A 13,655-nucleotide genomic window follows, 5' to 3' on the forward strand; every position below is an offset into this window, starting at 1 on the left:
CACAAGCAGCAGCAATCCTCTGACCTCTTCACTTCACAAGCAGTGATCCTCTGACCTCTTCACTTCACAAGCAGTGATCCTCTGACCTCTTCACTTCACAAGCAGTGATCCTCTGACCTTTTCACTTCACAAGCAGTGATCCTCTGACCTCTTCACTTCACAAGCAGCGAGCCTCTGACCTCTTCCCATCACAAGCAGCGAGCCTCTGACCTCTTCCCATCACAAGCAGCGATCCTCTGACCTCTCCACTTCACAAGCAGTGAGCCTCTGACCTCTCCACTTCACAAGCAGTGATCCTCTGACCGCTTCACTTCACAAGCAGTGATCCTCTGACCTCTTCACTTCACAAGCAGTGAGCCTCTGACCTCTTCACTTCACAAGCAGTGATCCTCTGACCTCTTCACTTCACAAGCAGTGAGCCTCTGACCTCTTCCCATCACAAGCAGCGAGCCTCTGACCTCTTCCCATCACAAGCAGCGATCCTCTGACCTCTCCACTTCACAAGCAGTGATCCTCTGACCTCTTCACTTCACAAGCAGCGAACCTCTGACCTCTTCAATTCACAAGTAGTGAGCCTCTGACCTCTTCACTTCACAAGCAGTGAGCCTCTGACCTCTTCCCTTCACAAGCAGTGAGCCTCTGACCTCTTCACTTCACAAGCAGTGATTCTCTGACATCTTCACTTCACAAGCAGCGATCCTCTGACCTCTTCACTTCACAAGCAGCGAGCCTCTGACCTCTTCACTTCACAAGCAGTGAGCCTCTGACCTCTTCACTTCACAAGCAGTGAGCCTCTGACCTCTTCACTTCACAAGCGGTGATCCTCTGACCTCTTCACTTCACAAGCGGTGATCCTCTGACCTCTTCCCATCACAAGCAGTGATCCTCTGACATCTTCACTTCACAAGCAGCGAGCCTCTAACCTCTTCACTTCACAAGCAGCGATCCTCTGACCTCTTCACTTCACAAGCAGCAATCCTCTGACCTCTTCACTTCACAAGCAGTGATCCTCTGACCTCCTCACTTGACAAGCAGTGATCCTCTGACCTCTTCACTGCACAAGCAGTGATCCTCTGACCTCTTCACTGCACAAGCAGTGATCCTCTGACCTCTTCACTGCACAAGCAGTGATCCTCTGACCTCTTCACTGCACAAGCGGTGATCCTCTGACCTCTTCACTTCACAAGCGGTGAGCCTCTGACCTCTTCCTATCACAAGCAGTGAGCCTCTGACCTCTTCACTTCACAAGCAGCGATCCTCTGACCTCTTCACTTCACAAGCAGCGATCCTCTGACCTCTTCACTTCACAAGCAGTGAGCCTCTGACCTCTTCACTTCACAAGCAGTGAGCCTCTGACATCTTCACTTCACAAGCAGCGATCCTCTGACCTCTTCACTTCACAAGCAGCGATCCTCTGACCTCTTCACTTCACAAGCAGCGATCCTCTGACCTCTTCACTTCACTAGCAGTGATCCTCTGACATCTTCACTTCACAAGCAGCGATCCTCTGACCTCTTCGCTTCACAAGCAGTGAGCCTCTGACCTCTTCGCTTCACAAGCAGTGATCATCTCACCTCTTCATTTCACAAGCAGCGATCCTCTGACCTCTTCACTTCACAAGCAGTGAGCCTCTGACCTCTTCGCTTCACAAGCAGTGTTCATATCACCTCTTCACTTCACAAGCAGCGATCCTCTGACCTCTTCACTTCACAAGCAGCGATCCTCTGACCTCTTCACTTCACAAGCAGTGAGCCTCTGACCTCTTCCCTTTACACGTAGTGATCCTCTGACCTCTTCCCATCACAAGCAGCGATCCTCTGACCTCTTCACTTCACAAGCAGTGAGCCTCTGACCTCTTCACTTCACAAGCAGTGATCCTCTGACCTCTTCACTTCACAAGCAGTGATCCTCTGACCTCTTCACTTCACAAGGAGTGATCCTCTGACCTCTTCACAAGCAGTGATCCTCTGACCTCTTCACTTCACAAGCTGCGATCCTCTGATCTCTTCACTTCACAAGCAGTGAGCCTCTGACCTCTTCACTTCACAAGCAGTGATCCTCTGACCTCTTCACTTCACAAGCAGTGATCCTCTGACCTCTTCCCATCACAAGCAGCTATCCTCTGACCTCTTCCCATCACAAGCAGCAGCAATCCTCTGACCTATTCACTTCACAAGCAGCAATCCTCTGACCTCTTCACTTCACAAGAAGTGATCCTCTGACCTCTTCACTTCACAAGCAGTGATCCTCTGACCTCTTCACTTCACAAGCAGCGAGCCTCTGACCTCTTCACTTCACAAGCAGCGATCCTCTGACTTCTTCCCATCACAAGCAGCGATCCTCTGACCTCTCCACTTCACAAGCAGCGAGCCTCTGACCTCTTCACTTTACAAGCAGTGATCCTCTGACCGCTTCACTTCACAAGCAGTGATCCTCTGACCTCTTCACTTCACAAGCAGTGAGCCTCTGACCTCTTCACTTCACAAGCAGCGATCCTCTGACCTCTTCCCATCACAAGCAGCGATCCTCTGACCTCTTCACTTCACAAGCAGTGAGCCTCTGACCTCTTCACTTCACAAGCAGTGATCCTCTGACCTCTTCACAACCAGTGGGCCTCTGACCTCTTCACTTCAATAGCAGTGATCCTCTCACCTCTTCACATCACAAGCAGCGATCCTCTGACCTCTTCACTTCACAAGCAGTGATCCTCTGACCTCTTCACTTCACAAGCAGTGAGCCACTGACCTCTTCAATTCAAAAGCAGTGATCCTCTGACCTCTTCACTTCACAAGCTGCGATCCTCTGACCTCTTCCCATCACGAGCAGCGATCCTCTGACCTCTTCACTTCACAAGCAGCGATCCAATGACCTCTTCCCATCACAAGCAGCGATCCTCTGACCTCTTCCCATCACAAGCAGCAGCAATCCTCTGACCTCTTCACTTCACAAGCAGCAATCCTCTGACCTCTTCACTTCACAAGCAGTGAGCCTCTGACCTCTTCACTTCACAAGCAGTGATCCTCACAAGCAGTGATCCTCTGACCTCTTCACTTCACAAGCAGCGATCCTCTGACCTTTTCACTTCACAAGCAGTGATCCTCTGACCTCTTCACTTCACAAGCAGTGATCCTCTGACCTCTTCCCATCACAAGCAGCGATCCTCTGACCCTTTTCCCTCCACAAGCAGTGAGCCTCTGACCTCTTCACTTCACAAGCAGCGGTCCTCTGACCTCTTCACTTCACAAGCAGCGAGCCTCTAACCTCTTCACTTCACAAGCAGTGAGCCTCTCACCTCTTCACTTCACAAGCAGTGAGCCTCTGACCTCTTCACTTCACAAGCAGTGAGCCTCTGACCTCTTCACTTCACAATCAGTGATCCGCACAAGCAGTGATCCTCTGACCTCTTCACTACACAAGCAGCGATCCTCTGACCTCTTCACTGCACAAGCAGTGATCCTCTGACCTCTTCACTGCACAAGCAGTGATCCTCTGACCTCTTCACTGCACAAGCGGTGATCCTCTGACCTCTTCACTTCACAAGCGGTGAGCCTCTGACCTCTTCCTATCACAAGCAGTGAGCCTCTGACCTCTTCACTTCACAAGCAGCGATCCTCTGACCTCTTCACTTCACAAGCAGCGATCCTCTGACCTCTTCACTTCACAAGCAGTGAGCCTCTGACCTCTTCACTTCACAAGCAGTGAGCCTCTGACATCTTCACTTCACAAGCAGCGATCCACTGACCTCTTCACTTCACAAGCAGCGATCCTCTGACCTCTTCACTTCACAAGCAGCGATCCTCTGACCTCTTCACTGCACAAGCAGTGATCCTCTGACCTCTTCACTGCACAAGCAGTGATCCTCTGACCTCTTCACTGCACAAGCAGTGATCCTCTGACCTCTTCACTGCACAAGCGGTGATCCTCTGACCTCTTCACTTCACAAGCGGTGAGCCTCTGACCTCTTCCTATCACAAGCAGTGAGCCTCTGACCTCTTCACTTCACAAGCAGCGATCCTCTGACCTCTTCACTTCACAAGCAGCGATCCTCTGACCTCTTCACTTCACAAGCAGTGAGCCTCTGACCTCTTCACTTCACAAGCAGTGAGCCTCTGACATCTTCACTTCACAAGCAGCGATCCTCTGACCTCTTCACTTCACAAGCAGCGATCCTCTGACCTCTTCACTTCACAAGCAGCGATCCTCTGACCTCTTCACTTCACTAGCAGTGATCCTCTGACATCTTCACTTCACAAGCAGCGATCCTCTGACCTCTTCGCTTCACAAGCAGTGAGCCTCTGACCTCTTCGCTTCACAAGCAGTGATCATCTCACCTCTTCATTTCACAAGCAGCGATCCTCTGACCTCTTCACTTCACAAGCAGTGAGCCTCTGACCTCTTCGCTTCACAAGCAGTGTTCATATCACCTCTTCACTTCACAAGCAGCGATCCTCTGACCTCTTCACTTCACAAGCAGCGATCCTCTGACCTCTTCACTTCACAAGCAGTGAGCCTCTGACCTCTTCCCTTTACACGTAGTGATCCTCTGACCTCTTCCCATCACAAGCAGCGATCCTCTGACCTCTTCACTTCACAAGCAGTGAGCCTCTGACCTCTTCACTTCACAAGCAGTGATCCTCTGACCTCTTCAATTCACAAGCAGTGATCCTCTGACCTCTTCACTTCACAAGCAGTGATCCTCTGACCTCTTCACTTCACAAGGAGTGATCCTCTGACCTCTTCACAAGCAGTGATCCTCTGACCTCTTCACTTCACAAGCTGCGATCCTCTGATCTCTTCACTTCACAAGCAGTGAGCCTCTGACCTCTTCACTTCACAAGCAGTGATCCTCTGACCTCTTCACTTCACAAGCAGTGATCCTCTGACCTCTTCCCATCACAAGCAGCGATCCTCTGACCTCTTCCCATCACAAGCAGCAGCAATCCTCTGACCTATTCACTTCACAAGCAGCAATCCTCTGACCTCTTCACTTCACAAGAAGTGATCCTCTGACCTCTTCACTTCACAAGCAGTGATCCTCTGACCTCTTCACTTCACAAGCAGCGAGCCTCTGACCTCTTCACTTCACAAGCAGCGATCCTCTGACTTCTTCCCATCACAAGCAGCGATCCTCTGACCTCTCCACTTCACAAGCAGCGAGCCTCTGACCTCTTCACTTTACAAGCAGTGATCCTCTGACCGCTTCACTTCACAAGCAGTGATCCTCTGACCTCTTCACTTCACAAGCAGTGAGCCTCTGACCTCTTCACTTCACAAGCAGCGATCCTCTGACCTCTTCCCATCACAAGCAGCGATCCTCTGACCTCTTCACTTCACAAGCAGTGAGCCTCTGACCTCTTCACTTCACAAGCAGTGATCCTCTGACCTCTTCACAACCAGTGGGCCTCTGACCTCTTCACTTCAATAGCAGTGATCCTCTCACCTCTTCACATCACAAGCAGCGATCCTCTGACCTCTTCTCTTCACAAGCAGTGATCCTCTGACCTCTTCACTTCACAAGCAGTGAGCCACTGACCTCTTCAATTCAAAAGCAGTGATCCTCTGACCTCTTCACTTCACAAGCTGCGATCCTCTGACCTCTTCCCATCACGAGCAGCGATCCTCTGACCTCTTCACTTCACAAGCAGCGATCCAATGACCTCTTCACTTCACAAGCAGTGATCCTCTGACCTCTTCCCATCACAAGCAGCGATCCTCTGACCTCTTCCCATCACAAGCAGCAGCAATCCTCGGACCTCTTCACTTCACAAGCAGCAATCCTCTGACCTCTTCACTTCACAAGCAGTGAGCCTCTGACCTCTTCACTTCACAAGCAGTGATCCTCACAAGCATTGATCCTCTGACCTCTTCACTTCACAAGCAGCGATCCTCTGACCTCTTCACTTCACAAGCAGTGATCCTCTGACCTCTTCACTTCACAAGCAGTGATCCTCTGACCTCTTCCCATCACAAGCAGCGATCCTCTGACCCTTTTCCCTCCACAAGCAGTGAGCCTCTGACCTCTTCACTTCACAAGCAGCGGTCCTCTGACCTCTTCACTTCACAAGCAGCGAGCCTCTAACCTCTTCACTTCACAAGCAGTGAGCCTCTCACCTCTTCACTTCACAAGCAGTGAGCCTCTGACCTCTTCACTTCACAAGCAGTGAGCCTCTGACCTCTTCACTTCACAATCAGTGATCCGCACAAGCAGTGATCCTCTGACCTCTTCACTACACAAGCAGCGATCCTCTGACCTCTTCACTTCACAAGCAGTGAGCCTCTGACCTCTTCACTTCACAAGCAGTGATCCTCTGACCTCTTCACTTCACAAGCAGCGATCCTCTGACCTCTTCGCTTCACAAGCAGCGAGCCTCTGACCTCTTCGCTTCACAAGCAGTGATCATCTCACCTCTTCACTTCACAAGCAGCGATCATCTGACCTCTTCGCTTCACAAGCAGTGAGCCTCTGACCTCTTCACTTCACAAGCAGTGATCCTCACAAGCAGTGATCCTCTGACCTCTTCACTTCACAAGCAGTGATCCTCTGACCTCTTCCCATCACAAGCAGCGATCCTCTGACCTCTTCCCATCACAAGCAGCGATCCTCTGACCTCTTCACTTCACAAGCAGCGATCCTCTGACCTCTTCACTTCACAAGCAGCAATCCTCTGACCTCTTCACTGCACAAGCAGTGATCCTCTGACCTCTTCACTTCAAAAGCAGTGATCCTCTCACCTCTTCACATCACAAGCAGCGATCCTCTGACCTCTTCACTTCACCAGCAGCGATCCTCTGACCTCTTCACTTCACCAGCAGTGATCCTCTGACCTCTTCACTTCACAAGCAGTGATCCTCTGACCTCTTCACTTCACAAGCGGTGATCCTCTGACCTCTTCCCATCACAAGCAGAGATCCTCTGACCTCTTCCCATCACAAGCAGCAGCAATCCTCTGACCTCTTCACTTCACAAGCAGCAGCAATCCTCTGACCTCTTCACTTCACAAGCAGTGATCCTCTGACCTCTTCACTTCACAAGCAGTGATCCTCTGACCTCTTCACTTCACAAGCAGTGATCCTCTGACCTCTTCACTTCACAAGCAGTGATCCTCTGACCTCTTCACTTCACAAGCAGCGAGCCTCTGACCTCTTCCCATCACAAGCAGCGAGCCTCTGACCCCTTCCCATCACAAGCAGCGATCCTCTGACCTCTCCACTTCACAAGCAGTGAGCCTCTGACCTCTCCACTTCACAAGCAGTGATCCTCTGACCGCTTCACTTCACAAGCAGTGATCCTCTGACCTCTTCACTTCACGGGCAGTGAGCCTCTGACCTCTTCACTTCACAAGCAGCGATCCTCTGACCTCTTCCCATCACAAGCAGCGATCCTCTGACCTCTTCCCATCACAAGCAGCGATCCTCTGACCTCTTCACTTAACAAGCAGTGATCCGCACAAGCAGTGATCCTCTGACCTCTTCACTTCACAAGCCATGAGCCTCTGACCTCTTCACTTCACAAGCAGTGAGCCTCTGACCTCTTCACTTCACAAGCAGTGAGCCTCTGACCTCTTCACTTCACAAGCAGTGAGCCTCTGACCTCTTCACTTCACAAGCAGCGATCCTCTGACCTCTTCACTTCACAAGCAGCGAGCCTCTGACCTCTTCGCTTCACAAGCAGCGATCCTCTCACCTCTTCGCTTCACAAGCAGTGAGCCTCCGACCTCTTCACTTCACAAGCAGTGATCCTCACAAGCAGTGATCCTCTGACCTCTTCACTTCACGAGCAGTGAGCCTCTGACCTCTTCACTTCACAAGCAGTGAGCCTCTGACCTCTTCACTTCACAAGCAGTGATCCTCTGACCTCTTCACTTCACAAGCAGCGATCCTCTGACCTCTTCACTTCACAAGCAGCGATCCTCTGACCTCTTCACTTCACAAGCAGCGATCCTCTGACCTCTTCCCATCACAAGCAGCGATCCTCTGACCTCTTCACTTCACAAGCAGCAATCCTCTGACCTTTTCACTTCACAAGCAGCTAACCTCTGACCTCTTCACTTCACAAGCAGCGAGCCTCTGACCTCTTCACTTCACAAGCAGCGATCCTCTGACCTCTTCACTTCACAAGCAGCGATCCTCTGACCTCTTCACTTCACAAGCAGCGATCCTCTGACCTCTTCACTTCACAAGCAGCGATCCTCTGACCTCTTCACTTCACAAGCAGTGAGCCTCTGACCTCTTCACTTCACAAGCAGTGAGCCTCTGACCTCTTCACTTCACAAGCAGTGATCCTCTGACATCTTCACTTCACAAGCAGCGATCCTCTGACCTCTTCACTTCACAAGCAGTGAGCCTCTGACCTCTTCACTTCACAAGCAGTGAGCCTCTGACCTCTTCACTTAACAAGCAGTGATCGGCACAAGCAGTGATCCTCTGACCTCTTCACTTCACAAGCAGTGAGCCTCTGACCTCTTCACTTCACAAGCATTGAGCCTCTGACCTCTTCACTTCACAAGCAGTGAGCCTCTGACCTCTTCACTTCACAAGCAGCGATCCTCTGACCTCTTCACTTCACAAGCAGTGAGCCTCTGACCTCTTCGCTTCACAAGCAGCGATCCTCTCACCTCTTCGCTTCACAAGCAGTGAGCCTCTGACCTCTTCACTTCACAAGCAGTGATCCTCACAAGCAGTGATCCTCTGACCTCTTCACTTCACAAGCAGTGAGCCTCTGACCTCTTCACTTCACAAGCAGTGATCCTCTGACCTCTTCACTTCCCAGGCAGCGATCCTCTGACCTCTTCACTTCACAAGCAGCGATCCTCTGACCTCTTCACTTCACAAGCAGTGAGCCTCTGACCTCTTCGCTTCACAAGCAGTGATCATCTCACCTCTTCACTTCACAAGCAGCGATCCTCTGACCTCTTCACTTCACAAGCAGTGAGCCTCTGACCTATTCACTTCACAAGCAGTGATCCTCTGACCTCTTCACTTCACAAGCAGCGATCCTCTGACCTCTTCCCATCACAAGCAGCGATCCTCTGACCTCTTCCCATCACAAGCAGCGATCCTCTGACCTCTTCAATTTACAAGCGGCGATCGCCCGACTTCTTCACTTCACAAGCAGTGATCCTCTGACCTCTTCACTTCACAAGCAGCGATCCTCTGACCTCTTCCCATCACAAGCAGCGATCCTCTGACCTCTTCACTTCACAAGCAGCGATCCTCTGACCTCTTCACTTCACAAGCGGTGATCCTCTCAACTCTTCCCATCACAAGCAGCGATCCTCTGACCTCTTCACTTCACAAGCAGCAGCAATCCTCTGACCTCTTCACTTCACAAGCAGCAATCCTCTGACCTCTTCACTGCACAAGCAGTGATCCTCTGACCTCTTCACTTCAAAAGCAGTGATCCTCTCACCTCTTCACATCACAAGCAGCGATCCTCTGACCTCTTCACTTCACCAGCAGCGATCCTCTGACCTCTTCACTTCACCAGCAGTGATCCTCTCACCTCTTCACTTTACAAGCAGTGATCCTCTGACCTCTTCACTTCACAAGCGGTGATCCTCTGACCTCTTCCCATCACAAGCAGAGATCCTCTGACCTCTTCACTTCACTTCACAAGCAGCAGCAATCCTCTGACCTCTTCACTTCACAAGCAGTGAGCCTCTGACCGCTTCAATTCACAAGCAGTGATCCTCTGACCTCTTCACTTCACAAGCAGTGATCCTCTGACCTCTTCACTTCACAAGCAGTGATCCTCTGACCTCTTCACTTCACAAGCAGTGATCCTCTGACCTCTTCACTTCACAAGCAGCAATCCTCTGACCTCTTCACTTCACAACCAGTGGGCCTCTGACCTCTTCACTTCAAAAGCAGTGATCCTCTCACCTCTTCACATCACAAGCAGCTATCCTCTGACCTCTTCACTTCACAAGCAGTGATCCTCTGACCTCTTCACTTCACAAGCAGTGAGCCTCTGACCTCTTCAATTCAAAAGCAGTGAGCCTCTGACCTCTTCACTTCACAAGCAGCGATCCTCTGACCTCTTCCCATCACAAGCAGCGATCCTCTGACCTCTTCCCATCACAAGCAGCGATCCTCTGACCTCTTCAATTTACAAGCGGCGATCGCCCGACTTCTTCACTTCACAAGCAGTGATCCTCTGACCTCTTCACTTCACAAGCAGCGATCCTCTGACCTCTTCCCATCACAAGCAGCGATCCTCTGACCTCTTCACTTCACAAGCAGCGATCCTCTGACCTCTTCACTTCACAAGCGGTGATCCTCTGACCTCTTCCCATCACAAGCAGCGATCCTCTGACCTCTTCACTTCACAAGCAGCAGCAATCCTCTGACCTCTTCACTTCACAAGCAGCAATCCTCTGACCTCTTCACTGCACAAGCAGTGATCCTCTGACCTCTTCACTTCAAAAGCAGTGATCCTCTCACCTCTTCACATCACAAGCAGCGATCCTCTGACCTCTTCACTTCACCAGCAGCGATCCTCTGACCTCGTCACTTCACCAGCAGTGATCCTCTCACCTCTTCACTTCACAAGCAGTGATCCTCTGACCTCTTCACTTCACAAGCGGTGATCCTCTGACCTCTTCCCATCACAAGCAGAGATCCTCTGACCTCTTCACTTCACTTCACAAGCAGCAGCAATCCTCTGACCTCTTCACTTCACAAGCAGTGATCCTCTGACCTCTTCCCATCACAAGCAGCGATCCTCTGACCCTTTTCCCTCCACAAGCAGTGAGCCTCTGACCTCTTCACTTCACAAGCAGCGGTCCTCTGACCTCTTCACTTCACAAGCAGCGAGCCTCTAACCTCTTCACTTCACAAGCAGTGAGCCTCTCACCTCTTCACTTCACAAGCAGTGAGCCTCTGACCTCTTCACTTCACAAGCAGTGAGCCTCTGACCTCTTCACTTCACAATCAGTGATCCGCACAAGCAGTGATCCTCTGACCTCTTCACTACACAAGCAGCGATCCTCTGACCTCTTCACTTCACAAGCAGTGAGCCTCTGACCTCTTCACTTCACAAGCAGTGATCCTCTGACCTCTTCACTTCACAAGCAGCGATCCTCTGACCTCTTCGCTTCACAAGCAGCGAGCCTCTGACCTCTTCGCTTCACAAGCAGTGATCATCTCACCTCTTCACTTCACAAGCAGCGATCCTCTGACCTCTTCGCTTCACAAGCAGTGAGCCTCTGACCTCTTCACTTCACAAGCAGTGATCCTCACAAGCAGTGATCCTCTGACCTCTTCACTTCACAAGCAGTGATCCTCTGACCTCTTCCCATCACAAGCAGCGATCCTCTGACCTCTTCCCATCACAAGCAGCGATCCTCTGACCTCTTCACTTCACAAGCAGCGATCCTCTGACCTCTTCACTTCACAAGCAGCAATCCTCTGACCTCTTCACTGCACAAGCAGTGATCCTCTGACCTCTTCACTTCAAAAGCAGTGATCCTCTCACCTCTTCACATCACAAGCAGCGATCCTCTGACCTCTTCACTTCACAAGCAGCAGCAATCCTCTGACCTCTTCACTTCACAAGCAGTGATCCTCTGACCTCTTCACTTCACAAGCAGTGATCCTCTGACCTCTTCACTTCACAAGCAGTGATCCTCTGACCTCTTCACTTCACAAGCAGTGATCCTCTGACCTCTTCACTTCACAAGCAGCGAGCCTCTGACCTCTTCCCATCACAAGCAGCGAGCCTCTGACCCCTTCCCATCACAAGCAGCGATCCTCTGACCTCTCCACTTCACAAGCAGTGAGCCTCTGACCTCTCCACTTCACAAGCAGTGATCCTCTGACCGCTTCACTTCACAAGCAGTGATCCTCTGACCTCTTCACTTCACGGGCAGTGAGCCTCTGACCTCTTCACTTCACAAGCAGCGATCCTCTGACCTCTTCCCATCACAAGCAGCGATCCTCTGACCTCTTCCCATCACAAGCAGCGATCCTCTGACCTCTTCACTTAACAAGCAGTGATCCGCACAAGCAGTGATCCTCTGACCTCTTCACTTCACAAGCAGTGAGCCTCTGACCTCTTCACTTCACAAGCAGTGAGCCTCTGACCTCTTCACTTCACAAGCAGTGAGCCTCTGACCTCTTCACTTCACAAGCAGTGAGCCTCCGACCTCTTCACTTCACAAGCAGTGATCCTCACAAGCAGTGATCCTCTCACCTCTTCACTTCACGAGCAGTGAGCCTCTGACCTCTTCACTTCACAAGCAGTGAGCCTCTGACCTCTTCACTTCACAAGCAGTGATCCTCTGACCTCTTCACTTCACAAGCAGCGATCCTCTGACCTCTTCACTTCACAAGCAGCGATCCTCTGACCTCTTCACTTCACAAGCAGCGATCCTCTGACCTCTTCCCATCACAAGCAGCGATCCTCTGACCTCTTCACTTCACAAGCAGCAATCCTCTGACCTTTTCACTTCACAAGCAGCTAGCCTCTGACCTCTTCACTTCACAAGCACGAGCCTCTGACCTCTTCACTTCACAAGCAGTGATCCTCTGACCTCTTCACTTCACAAGCAGCGATCCTCTGACCTCTTCACTTCACAAGCAGCGATCCTCTGACCTCTTCACTTCACAAGCAGCGATCCTCTGACCTCTTCACTTCACAAGCAGTGAGCCTCTGACCTCTTCACTTCACAAGCAGTGAGCCTCTGACCTCTTCACTTCACAAGCAGTGATCCTCTGACATCTTCACTTCACAAGCAGCGATCCTCTGACCTCTTCACTTCACAAGCAGTGAGCCTCTGACCTCTTCACTTCACAAGCAGTGAGCCTCTGACCTCTTCACTTAACAAGCAGTGATCCGCACAAGCAGTGATCCTCTGACCTCTTCACTTCACAAGCAGTGAGCCTCTGACCTCTTCACTTCACAAGCAGTGAGCCTCTGACCTCTTCACTTCACAAGCAGTGAGCCTCTGACCTCTTCACTTCACAAGCAGCGATCCTCTGACCTCTTCACTTCACAAGCAGTGAGCCTCTGACCTCTTCGCTTCACAAGCAGCGATCCTCTCACCTCTTCGCTTCACAAGCAGTGAGCCTCTGACCTCTTCACTTCACAAGCAGTGATCCTCACAAGCAGTGATCCTCTGACCTCTTCACTTCACAAGCAGTGAGCCTCTGACCTCTTCACTTCACAAGCAGTGATCCTCTGACCTCTTCACTTCACAAGCAGCGATCCTCTGACCTCTTCACTTCACAAGCAGCGATCCTCTGACCTCTTCACTTCACAAGCAGTGAGCCTCTGACCTCTTCGCTTCACAAGCAGTGATCATCTCACCTCTTCACTTCACAAGCAGCGATCCTCTGACCTCTTCACTTCACAAGCAGTGAGCCTCTGACCTATTCACTTCACAAGCAGTGATCCTCTGACCTCTTCACTTCACAAGCAGCGATCCTCTGACCTCTTCCCATCACAAGCAGCGATCCTCTGACCTCTTCCCATCACAAGCAGCGATCCTCTGACCTCTTTAATTTACAAGCGGCGATCGCCCGACTTCTTCACTTCACAAGCAGTGATCCTCTGACCTCTTCACTTCACAAGCAGCGATCCTCTGACCTCTTCCCATCACAAGCAGCGATCCTCTGACCTCTTCACTTCACAAGCAGCGATCCTCTGACCTCTT

The sequence above is a fragment of the Triturus cristatus genome, chromosome 1_1, assembly GCF_964204655.1.
Source record: "Triturus cristatus chromosome 1_1, aTriCri1.1, whole genome shotgun sequence".
Classification (NCBI taxonomy): Eukaryota; Metazoa; Chordata; class Amphibia; order Caudata; family Salamandridae; genus Triturus; species Triturus cristatus.